Source organism: Nothoprocta perdicaria, unplaced genomic scaffold (genome assembly GCF_003342845.1).
Source record: "Nothoprocta perdicaria isolate Ctin4 unplaced genomic scaffold, notPer1 scaffold_23, whole genome shotgun sequence".
NCBI lineage: Eukaryota > Metazoa > Chordata > Aves > Tinamiformes > Tinamidae > Nothoprocta > Nothoprocta perdicaria.
In genome coordinates this window covers 2,297,540-2,310,148 of record NW_020455455.1, presented here as the reverse complement: position 1 = coordinate 2,310,148, position 12,609 = coordinate 2,297,540, and the positions used below count along the sequence as shown (strand labels likewise).

General features: G+C 41.7%; 1 long non-coding RNA gene across 1 annotated transcript in view; it reads left to right on the top strand.

The window, feature by feature from the left end:
• The window catches only part of LOC112947351, a 37,108-nt gene extending 24,834 nt beyond the window's left edge, over positions 1 to 12,274 (top strand). The window contains exon 3 of the long non-coding RNA XR_003249394.1: positions 11,792 to 12,274. This is a non-coding gene — a long non-coding RNA (uncharacterized LOC112947351). The remainder of the gene's footprint in view (positions 1 to 11,791) is intronic.
• The last annotated feature ends 335 nt before the right edge of the window (positions 12,275 to 12,609 follow it).

Here is a 12,609-nt window from a genome sequence, read left to right as displayed (position 1 = left end):
GAGGGTCTTGGGATGAGCAGAGCTCATTTGTCTGTTCAATTTCCAGACTTCATTTGCAAAATTCCTTTTTTAGAGCAAGTCTTCTCACTTTAAACAGAGACTTTTCATTTACCAAGTGCCTTCCCAATCAAAGCWACTGCATAAATACCCTGCTGTGAGAGGAGCACGTCACTTCATGGCCCGTATGTTTTGACATGGTAGTGCCCAATCTTTCTGACTGGCTAAGTACCTTAGTGTCTTTGAATGTCAGGAAACCCCTTTTCCTTTGAGAACAGCCTGAATGAATGTTTAAGTTAAGCTGTATGCATCCAGCTAATGCAACTCTTCCAAGCAGCACTAGATACACTCTRTATCTGCCAAATGCATAGGCAACTGAGGCCCCACAGCATGTGTACATATGGGAATATGTGAGACCCTAAGCATGGAAGGGCTGTCCCTGAAAAGATGGAGTCCCAAGCAATTCTGCACACACAGCTCGTGCAGCTCACTTCCACTTTCCACACTTTCCCTGCAACTGGCACACATTTGTGGAGCGGGATCAAGGGAAGTGGGTGGCTGGGAATGTTGTYGGTGCCAGAGCGATGTATCCGGCCCCCAGCTCGCTCTGCATGCGCTGCCCGTTGGCGCTCAGGAAAGGAGGTTGTGGGGAGCCAAGCGCCGGGCACGTTCATTATCTTGGGAGCTTATGGGTTTGTAACCTCTGTGGGCATGAGGGTGATGTCCACAGCAGAAGCCTGGCCTTGTGTGAAGCGTGCCGGGAGAGGAGAAATGCAGCAAGGATTTTAGTTCTTTTTGCACAGGGGTTTCTTAAAGTCGTCCTGTGCCTGGAAGGGCTGCAGCCCAGTCTGCTCTTCAGTGATGCAAACGGTTAACTTAGAGGTGGAGCAGGACTGAAGAATTGGGAATGTACCAAGGGTTTTGGGTTTGCTCCATTTCTCACCTCCTCTAGATCTAGGGTTGCTAATGAGACTGCTAGCTAATGGAAAGGGAGAATTTCTGTTTTCAGACTTCTCTGCTTGTCTTTATTGAAAAGTGAATTCCGATGCTCTTAAGGTGAGGGGAGGAAGAGGCACAGAGTATTTATGGGTACAGCATCAATCATGTAATTTTATTCCTTTTCACTTGTGTTATATGCCTTTATACCATCATGTAGACAGTAATCATAAATATTCATGTGGGTGTAAAGATAGCACATTTTTTTTTCCAAGTACATTTGGAAATAATTTGCACTCTGGGTATCTGAAAAATTACAGTTCTGTCCTGGAACTGTACATTATTTTAATACTTAGTGAGGTATTTTGGGCAAAATGGCTAGCAAATTGAAACTGTGTTGTTGTTATAGTATGAATTCTATTTTTTCCCCCTCTCTAAATTTCTAAGAATCCTCAATATGGAAGTGTTTACGATTTACTGTATTTAGAAGATAAAAATTATTAATGTCCAACACTGAGACATACTAATGAGTTACAGGGATTAAAGAAATAAAAGGTCTGCTCGTACATTTGCTGCAGTCCAGTAATTGATGCTAGCAAGAAAAATAATCCTCAACCTGGTATCAATGCAGGAAATGCTTTTAAGAATAATTGCAATATCTTTTTGTATCAGTGCATAGAAGTTTTAATTGATTTTTATATTGTTGATAGAGGCAGTAAAAACCTGTGGTATCTGGTTATTAATAAAAATTAACCATAAAATGATATGCATAGTATGTGTCCTTTTTTTCAGGATTATTGATCATGGTTTGCTGTTCAGGGGAGAACTCAGAGTTTTAGCTGAACGTGGCCAAACAGTTGGAGAATGTTGTCTTTGACRTGCACATGAGCAGTGATGAATAAGAAGTCTGGGTAAAAAGCCATGCCTGGATTGCAGTGCTCCTTACAGAGGTTCCTTGCAGAGAAGAGGCTGATGTGCCTTCCTCTTGCAGCCCACGGKTTTTTTTTTGTAGTGTTGCATGTGCAAACGCTCCCTTGAACGTTTGTTCATACACAGAGCACTGCRTGGGCCTGTGCAGTTCAGACACTCAGGATAGATGGTTTCTGCTTTTGATAGTCTCACAGGGTGCACGTGTGTTGTCATCCGTCGTGATCCAAGCCTAAGGACATGAAAGGTGGTGCGTGCTTCCGTCTGCCTCTCTCATCCATCTTTGCCTGAAGACCATATTTTCTCATGACCGTATGGTCTGCAGCTGTTCCCACAGCGCTGCTCTTTCCCTCCCTGCCCCCTTTTTCCCYATGTTGAAGTGTTTCAGAGAGTTATACTGTCCTTTCTTTTTCCATCTTCAAGTTCATTGCTGCTGATTAGGTGACACTGGGCAGTCTGTTGATCTCCACYACAGGGCTTGTTCACAGAGGTGAGGCTCGCTTTGGCTTTTCAGGGGTGCCTGGCTTCAGCTGAAGCACTAAMGGCTAGAGGCATTAAAGAGCCGACAGGTTGTTTAGGCGAACCACATCTCCAGCATGTATTGTATTCTAGGATTTTATTCATTTTCTGWTCCTGAAAAATGCTTTGGGTCAAATCTAGTTTGTTCCTAGGACAAATGCTTGTGCTTAGTATCCAATACCCAAGTATTAGATGGTGCAGCAAAGCTCTGGGAGCAAGAAGCTGTCTGTGCTGARGGGTCTTTGAGAGAGTAGACCAAGGCACATTTCCCAAGAAAGAAAATTGTTCTCAGGGCCTTCAAGAATGTTTGCTACACTCTCTCCTTGCTCAAACAAGGAGCCTGGGAACAAATCCTGGTGAAGGTCATCAGCCTCCTGACAGCGAAGTCCAGTTTGGAGAGCTTCTGTTCCAGGGTATGGTCTGGAGTTGGTAGGGATCAAAACTGTGTAATGGAGCAGGTAACACTGTGGATGATCCCAAGCCCTTGCTTGAGCCTGTGCCCCAGCCCTGCTTAGTACGTGTGGCACCTTGTATGTTCAGACTTCTTTAGTGATGCTGCCCTGTAATGACTCAGTAAGCCAAGGAAGAATTGCTTTATACATGCCTGCTCTATACACATGCTCTGTCTTGCTTAGGTCTTTTTGTTTTGATATGTTTATCATAGTTTCCTCTGGTTTAGTAAGTTAATCCCAGGGGATCTTAGAGGTACAAATCCACTTGAAAGTTCAGGTCAGCTCTAATTGGGRTATGGTGAAAGTGCTGCAACTGTGCATAGCTACACAAATATATATGTGTATTCAGTATTCTTCTTGTTGGATTCTTTTTCTACAAATTTTGTGGGKTTTTTTTCCAGGAAAAAAAATAGTTCTGTGCTTCATTCATGATCTGCAGTGTTGTTATTACCCAGTCATTGACTTTTCTGTGTGATAGTGTGGAGTTCTTCACTGCACAGCTCTGAAAAACTTGGATTTGAGACAAGAGTGTTATTATGTTCTTTTTGAAATGATATTTTGCAAGTCTAGGATAGTAACTCATGATTTTTTTTTCCATGACCTTTAATAACCCATATCAATGGTACTGCTAAAATACGTATTTGTAACCCGAATAAAATGCCGGGGCTCAACTGGCCAAGGAGCGAGGAATAATTGCTTATTTTGAATTGTTTTCCAGTGCTTTAAAACAAATTGCTCATTGAGGGCACAATGAATAAGTTTCTATTTTGGTGTGTTTCTCTTACTTAAGTATCTTTGAAGATTAAAAAAAGGAATTGCTTGGGGGAGAAAACCCATTTGGAGAAAATGTCAGTACACTCTTTAGTTTAATAAGAGGCCTGGTATTTGCGGGTTCAGTTACTACTGGTGAGCTGAAACTGTTCTGGTAGAAGTGCAGGGCACGTGTGCTCTCCATGGGCCATTTGTGGCCTGACAGGGATGGCTASGAAATGGAGCTTCCCTTGCACGGATTTGTGTTTCTTTTGGATACACCGAGGAATGAAATAAAAGGACTTTAGGGGCAGGAAATTACGATACTTAGAAATGCATTTGGGACAGAACTATGCCAATATATTACAGGCAAAATCCTTTGTGGGCCCTYTCTGTGTTGGAGGAGAGGGAGAAGGGCGATGGGCTGCTGGTCTATGCGTCATGCTCCCGATGGAAGTAGGCCTGGGTGATGGTGTTGCTGGAAGCAGGGTGTTCCCTGAGGAAACGGGCTCTGCTTGTCCTCTGCTCCTGTCTCATGCTCACACTGGGGTCCTGCACCTGCTGCCAACCCCTTAAGAGCAGGGTGCAATGGGGCAAAACACAGTTATTTCTGCCCTCTGCGCACAGTGCTATCGAGCAGCGAATCCGAATCTGCATTTCCTGCTGTCTCTTATTCTGCTTTCTGTGAACGGGAATAAATCGCGTACACGGATCCAGGCACAAAGTCCCTTTCATAGCTGGGGACTCATTCCTGCCATCAGAGACTAAGCGAGTGCAAGAGGGGCCTCGTCTCGGGAGGCTTTGTTGTCCCCTCCAGTCCCACTGGTTTAAGTGAGGCCTGGGCCCCCTTCATCCTGTGCACGTGCAGGGCTGAAGCACCACCTTTATTTTTCAGAGCTCCATCATCCTGTGTAAAAGAAAGATTTCTTTAGTTACCTCATTCTAAGCTGAAAACATTTCCTCTCTTCAYCTTGTTCTTAATCTCTGATCCTGCTGATATTATATATTAATTTTGCAAATGTATTATTTAATTCTAAGGAACATTTTAGGCTGTGAGCTATTAAAGTGCGGTGGTGTATTGAAGGAGGCTCAAGCTAGAAGGAAACACATTTAATCTTGGCTTTATTTAAATAAAACTTCATACTATTTGGATAACTGGACAAGATTTTGCAGAAAATGTGTCACTATTTCAGAAGTTTAGAAATATTTCTGATGTTGAGTTCGGTTTAAGGAGATTTTTAACTCCTCTTTTTTTAAATAAAAAAATGAAAAAAAATATATCTTTGGACTGCTTCTGAGGTATTTTTCATGGCTTCCACCATGGAAAGCTGCAGGATGTGTCGTACCACAATGAAACGAGCTTTTGCAAATGTTGGAATCTTCTATGAGGATTTTATCAATAGCTCAGACACTGTGCACCTAGATGAGGAGAAAAACAGTTGTGTTTACAAAAGGGCTCTGCTCTGTCACATTTGCTTATGAAATATTTTAAAGAAGAAAAAATAAGGTAGTTCATAATGGTGACAGTTCGGTGTAAAAGTGGTAGCAAATATTTGTTCTGCTATTATAATCTGGAATACTTAGCTGTTAAGTGAAGTCTCCACTCTGTTTGAGGTACTAATACAGATGTTGGAAGAGTTGGACTGCATCCATTCTGCAGTATGAGTCCCATCTGTTATTTGTGTTTAACCATGTATTCCCACGAATTAGGTTTCCATGAAACCTTCCATGAATTTGTTCTGTTGTTTAGAATATTTCAAAGCTTAAATATTTTTGTCCAAAAATGTCAAGCTCAAATGTTTTTTATCCATGTTCAGATGCTTGAATAGTAATGGAGTGATTTTCAAAGGTGCTACCTATTATATCTGCTAACAAAACACAGAATATTAGCAAATGCTCCACAACTCAAAATATCATTGAGTTTAAGAGGAAAAGTCACTTTGGGAGTGCAGAGAGAAGGGAACTCACGGTATATCCAAGACACTTAGAGTGAAGCCTGTTGTGTCTCAGATACTGACATTTTCCAGGTAGTTTCTTCTTGCTCCCTTTGATCCTTTGGATCCCTTGTAAGGCATGAAGTGGATTTGTTGGTGCCAGTCCAAGGTCAACCTAAAGAATGGGGATTAAGGCACATATTTTATTACAGATAATCCAAGTTATGTTCTTTCATGTGAATCAGACAAATAAGGGCCTTGAATCTAAATGAACCCGACTGACTGTTCAGGTCTTTGGCTACAAGAAATTGTGTTTTGGGGAGAGAAAAAAAAGAAGTTTGAACTGTAGTGCATCTGAATAAAGCTCTATTTCTGGAAATGGTGGAGATTATTATTATTTATTATTATTATTTTTAACACTAAAATTAAGTCACTTATTAGAAAATTCTTGACCAGCAGTATTTAAAATAGCTTTTTCAGGGCAGATGAGGTGTCTCGATGTCCAGATCTCCTCGCCCCAAATACAATTATTTATAAGCAGAATCAATTAGATTGTAAGAAAATACAGGTTTTAATGATTTAAGAAACAGCTATATTTTTCCTCTGATTTTTATATTAATACTTATCTCTAAAATACTGAGGTAAAGGCTAATCTGTTGCAGCCTTATGAGGAGTCCTTRGCAGATGTAGTGAAATGATTCCCAAGAAGAAACATTACAGAATTGAYTCAGTGGTAGTATCTTGGTGAACATGTCTGTCTCTACTTTTGTGAAAGAAAAAAATGTAGTCAGGGTTAGATATGCATAATCTTATACCTCGTATATATTCAGAACCATCAGAATCCTTAGAAATTGGTTTGCTTTAACTTATAGTTCAATTCAGCATTAAATTCTAGTGAGATGCATGTAGCTTTTTGAAGGGCTTTTCTTGTTCCACAAGCCACATTAGCCTCCCTGGTGCTTGCCTGTCAGACGTGCTGCACAGAACTGCCATCCTGCATTCAACTTTTATTGCAAGCACCTGCTCACATGTTAGGAGAGTCATTTTTAGAAACTTAAATAATTTAAAATATGGGGGAAGATTSTAGACACATATAGTAATGAAGATAATGATGATATCCTTGTAGATTTGTGTAGTAAAAAGGAGAATAAAATCTTGAATGTGTGCTTGGCAGTGTGAGAAACAGGTACAAACAGTGGTGCTGTTTACTWACCTAAATTAACGTTTGCAGAACCAAACATGCTATTTCCTATGGAATGATTAGCTCTGCTGTGACTGGGAGGCTCTTGAACATCAAGAGCCTGGTTCATGTTCCTGGGGGTTTATGTTTGGACTGCCTCATGTAAGGCACCTTGAACACAGATGCCTAAATCAGGAGGCTATTCACCCAGGAACCTCTTGAGCCAACAGTGAGGGAGTGTTGACCCATCCAGAGGGTGATCCGGTGCAGGGGAGTGACAGCAGTGCGATGAATTGCCCTTGGGAAGAGCATCTCTGCTTCCCTCTGATTGCGCATAGAGGGCTCCTAGCCTTGCAGTTAGGCACGGTATTTCCCCATGGCCTGCCAAAATGAAGGAGGGTAATTTCCTTGTCTCGTTAAAATTTTCATCAGTATCTCTGCTCAGCGGTAGAGGTTCCTCCAGGATACAAGGTTAACTCGGGATAAGGGTAAGTGAGGAACTAGAGTGATTCCCTTGTTAAAACATTGTTGGCACATCACTGAAATTTCAAGCAAAGATGTCATGGTGGATTTGAAATTAGGTTTCTTGTAGAAATGCTTGGTCAAATTCATCATTCACTGAACTACTTTTTAAGTACAGGCAACTTCATGCCCAAATGCAAATCACAACTAGTACTATCTGCACCTAACCATACCCCTGGTCTATGTGGTTGCTTTACAGGTACTATTTTTTCCCTCAACTGAAGCCCCTGTCAGCCAGCTGTGTTTCTGATCTGTCTGGATACATGAGCGGACGTTTACATGGGCAAGAAGTGTCATGGTTAGACAAAAAGAAAGAAGTCCAGGAGGAATGGTGGCACTTAGAACTGACGCTGTGCTCAGTATTCCCTGTCCCTTTTTCTARTAACAGGGGCCCAAGATGGCCCAAGAGTTGGAGCTATTGGAGTCCAAGATGGTGAGAGGGGATGTGCTATAATGTGAGTTCTTTAAGGCAGGGCCTTTCTGGTCTTTGAAGGTTTTCTACTGCAGTGCTATACACTATTTGAAAGGGGCTGCAACTGTTCTGCATCTTTAGATGTTCACTTTTTTTTTTTAATGAACAAAGGTCTAGTTTTATGGTTGCTTTGTAAGAATTAAATCAAAACAGAATTACCTTTTCATCCTGATCATCTTCAGTTGTTTGGAGAGATATTGACTTGGAACTCTTTGGAGAAAGACAAGGCATGTGGCAGTGCTGTGGAGCACGATCCTCCTCCCTTCCATGTAGGCTCTAGCTGCTCTCACTGTTGAGTATTTAACTCTTACTGCAAGGCATGTTCTGCACTCTCTCYGAGGTGCTTGCTCATTATGTTCAAAACATAATGATTAGATGCCAGGTCAGTTGCCAAATTGCAAAGAATATTGTTTTTAGAGYGTAACAGGAGCGAATCTTGACTTACAGAAAATGTGACACCCCCAGGAAAGATGTGGAGTGAATAAGTAACCTCTCAAAGAAAATGAAATATTTATCCTTTGAAATATCCTTTGAAAACTGGACTTGATGGGCTCAAGTGTGAAGAATCGTTATCTTAACACCTCTGTCATAGAAATCTGTTCTGATTTTGTATATGGATATAAAATCTATTTTGTATATGGATATAAAATCTATCTACCTGTAGCGTAGCATGGCTGAAACAGGAGAGGCTATAGGAAAAGACAAAACACTCCTAAGGATTTGCATTATGACAAAAAGAATTTCAGGCCTTTGCTGGCACCATTAAGCCCACATAATGACCATAAAAAGAAAAGGCAGAATGGCAGGTGTCTAGAGGCACAAGGAGGTGAAGGAAGAGGGTTACCTGGACAAAAGAACATTATGCTTAGATCCTGCCAGCTCTTCTGTGTTAGGATACATGTATCTTCTGAAATTTGATTCATTGCTCAGGTGGCAACAGGCAACGTTGCAGGTGGTTTATTTTTGAGCGTGGCTGAATAAAATATGTCAAATTCTGAAAATGTCATTTGGTGCATTAGACACATCAGTGAGCATTGAGGAGAAGGCAATTTGGTGTGTGTTTCAAGTCAACAGAGGTAACGTGCTGTCTGCTGTGTTTTAGTCTTGAAAGTCAAGCTGGAGTCCTTCAAGCAGACAATTCCACAAACAAGGCAGTGGATTGGTCCTGATTTAGGTGTCGAGGGTGAAAAATGAGACTAAAGGAATACTTGAGCGTATGGTGAAGGACCAAGAGAACATAAATAAGCAAATTTGTTATATGATGCGTAATGAATCCCTGGCAGAAAATTGGATCCAGTGGCATATGTTATATATCTATATATTTATAAAAGGATATGCAGTGTAGGGAGGATCTGTCAAGGATGTGTGTACATATATATATATAAATATATATACACACGTATATGTATAAAGGAAAGAAATGGTAGTAGCAGAAGGTCAGATGAGAAATGCTGCCAGTGCTGTTTGAGTGAACCAGCTACAATAGTTAAGATTCTGTTTGTAAGCTTTTCACCAAACTGTTAGCTGGATGTGTGAAAGCAATTTGTAATACTGGAAACTGCATCTTTCCTAYTGCTTCACTGCCATTTCATTGCTTTTCTACTGCTTAGAGAACAGCTGTTGCATACTAGTGTAACCGGCCGTAGTGCAGATTTTGGAAGCCCTTGGAAGGAGTGGGCAGGTGGGGAGTTTRGGGAGCAGAGGAGTCAAGCTGAAGTTGGGCTAGCAGGGATGTCATCCTTCCTACAGGAGRAGGAGGAAGTGTTTGAAACCTGCAGGTGTTTTGCCATAGTCCGAGTCAAGTTGTAGTCTAGTCCATGCGGCAGGAGAGGAAAAGCCGTCACCGCTGCTGAGATGGGTGCTGCTGATTTGGAGCAGCCTTTGAGGGGATGCTGCTTGCAGTGTCATCCTACAAAATTATTGTAGGGTACGTGATGTAAACGTGAGCTGTAGTTAAAAGCAATCCTGATTATGTGGAAAACAGTATGCACCATATAAACATGAGCATGCTTTTTTTTTCTCTGAATTTTAAGAACTAACTTTAGATAGAAAGGTGATTTTAAATATCAAATTACTGTCTTCCTTTAGCCCTAAGGCAATGGTGAGAGAGATTAAGAACATAAAAACTGAACCTGCGTCATTGCAGTGCCCATCTGTCCCGCTGTTGGCAACAGGAACCGTGGTTGGCCACTTTCTGGGTCTGTTCCCGTACTTGCACATGCGCCGCGTCCATGGCGTGGATAGGGACGTCAGAGGGCACATCCCTGCACGTCCCTGCCTTTCAGTGCCTGTTTACAAACCCGCTGTCCCTGACTTTCTCTAATCCCCTTCGGGTACTGTTTGCCTCCATGACCTCCTGTGGCAGCACATTGCAGAGATGCACGGCCTGCCTGAGACATGGTCCTTCCTTCCATCTGCTTTAGAAGGACCTTCCAGCTCCTCCTTATTCTGGCAGTGTGGAGTTAGGTGAATAACAGTTTTGCAGTCATTTGGGTCTGTGCCCCTTGTGACGCTATAAAGCTCTATCATATTCTCCCAACCCTCACCCCGGCCCTTCTTGGCCAAGTCGAAGCCTGGGGCCTGGAGAGGACAGTTTGCCAGTAGTTGGCGTGTGAGGAGGCCAACTGGCCTGCTGGGGTCTTCATCTGGGCTGTCAGCACTGCCTGGCAAGCCAGCCAGATCCCTGTGGAACAGCATGAAGAGACGGATTCTTATTTCTGAAGCTTGCTGTTCTCCTGTACATGTGTGTGCTGAATGAAGGCTGAGGACTGGAGGTCTGGGGAGCTGTGACAGTACCTGGGAGTGGGGCTGCGTACTTAATGGTGTCTCAGGATCTGGCTCCCGAGGGTGTTGTGGTTAAGGTACTCCCCTCCTCCCACTCTCCATTCACTTTTAAGGTGAATGAATCATGGAGCTTACTTCCCAACTCTATGTTTTGTAATTTATGGGTGTTCTGTGAGGTCTCTGCAGTAAGGCAGGCTGCTCCTGCAAGAGCCTCCTTCCAATGTTGCTCTTAATGGTGCATTTGGACTTGTTTGCATCATTTCAAACTAAACCTCTGGCTCACCCACAAGTCCAGTGCGAGCCCTTTGACTTCTAATCCAGGGCATGTTCTGTGTTATTAAAATGAAAATTCTTTATAAAGCGAGAAATTATGATGCTATACAGATATGTGTAATTGCATCTGCTGCTTTTCTGACTTGTCAACCCTTATAGATATTTTTCACATCATGACTCATTTTTCCTTAGTCCCACTATCAATGACAGATTTTTCTCCAGGTCTGTGCAGTTTCAAGTCTTTTTACACGTTTTCCACCTTTCTGTCTACAATTAAAACTATTTTTAGGAGAGTCCCCTTTCTCATGCTCACCTTTTTGTGAACCACAATAAAAGTGTCAGTAACCATTTTTCTGCTCTCACTTCTGAAACATATCAGATCCTTGCACAGATGATTCATTCACTCGGTTAACAGTAAAAGCAAACATCCATTTTTTTCAGTTAATGTATGCTAGTACTTTCTAATTGTACAAATATATATTCTATTCAGAATTTTTTGTTCTCCTTTATGATTACTACATAAAAATTTCTTGGGGCATGAAAGTTGAGGCAAATTTTAGGTTAAACTGCAAATTCTACCAGCAGGTAACCACAAGTGTAAGGAGATGAACACCTGAATCCTGTGCAGGAGAAATGACAGCCCAGCAGGCTCACGCTTCGCTGTCATGAAGATTGCAGGTTATAGGATGAATGTGTTCAATGTTAGTGCCAAGCCATAAATGTAGCCTTGAGAAACACTGACTCCTTTGCTAGTCTTTCTTGGCATTGTGCACAAGAGGTAAACAACAACATGGAAATGGTGGCGAGGAAGAAACAGAGACGGGCTGGCAAACAGCAGAGGAATCGCAGGGTTGCCAAGGAGAGGGAACCTGAGGACAGGAGGAGGTGGATCCTGTGATGGCCTTTGGAGTTTGGATGGAGGAGATGATGGGATGGACAGGAGCTGAAGCAGAGCAGACCCTCTGAAGCTTTGTTTGCTGCCTTTGTATTATTATCAAAGAGGTTTGATTTATTATTTTAATCAGATTTTTATTTTTTGTCACAGTATAAGCATCCATGGAATGAAGCAGGCACGTGCTGGACAATCCCGGTTTGGTTGTTGCCTTCGGCAGAGATTTCCTGTGGGGCGCTAGTGAGGCCACCATGGACTCCAGCAAACACCTCTTCTCTTTGGGTGCCCGTTGTGAGCAGGAAGCTCAGGAGCAGCTTCCCAAAACTCCTCTGGAGTTGTCATAGCTGCAGTGAAAACTGGGCAGGCAACATCTGAAATGGGTTATGATGATAAATACGTTTATACAATTTATGGTTCTAAAGTGTTTCAAATTGGGCACCCAAAGCACAGAGCTACTTTGGCAGTGTCTCAGGATTGAGGAGAATGTTTTTCGGAATATCATAGAATTGCCCTATATCAGAATGCCCATGCCTATGCCCAGAATATCATAGAAATGTAGAATATCATAGAAATACATGTAAATGAAAAATTGGTATGTTTGTTGCAGAGTAATATGATATATATTGATATATATGATATATGTATATATATGTGTGTATATGTGTGTATATAAATATATAGTAAATAAAAACAGAGGGCAAATCCTAAAGGAATCTACCAAATAAAAACAGTAACTTCTATTCTCTGAATTGAATGATACAAGTATTCTGAGCAAAATGTACTATGTGCTTATATTCTACAGCATAAAATCCTGCTGGGGCACCGTTAGAATAGTTTTCATAATATTTAAGCATTTAATATTGCATTTTTTTCTCTTTTAATGTAGTGCTTTTGTGGATAATACAGCAAAAGGAATGAACTCTTAGACTGAAATAGGCTTGAAATCGCAATTCATTTAGGAAGTGGTTTTT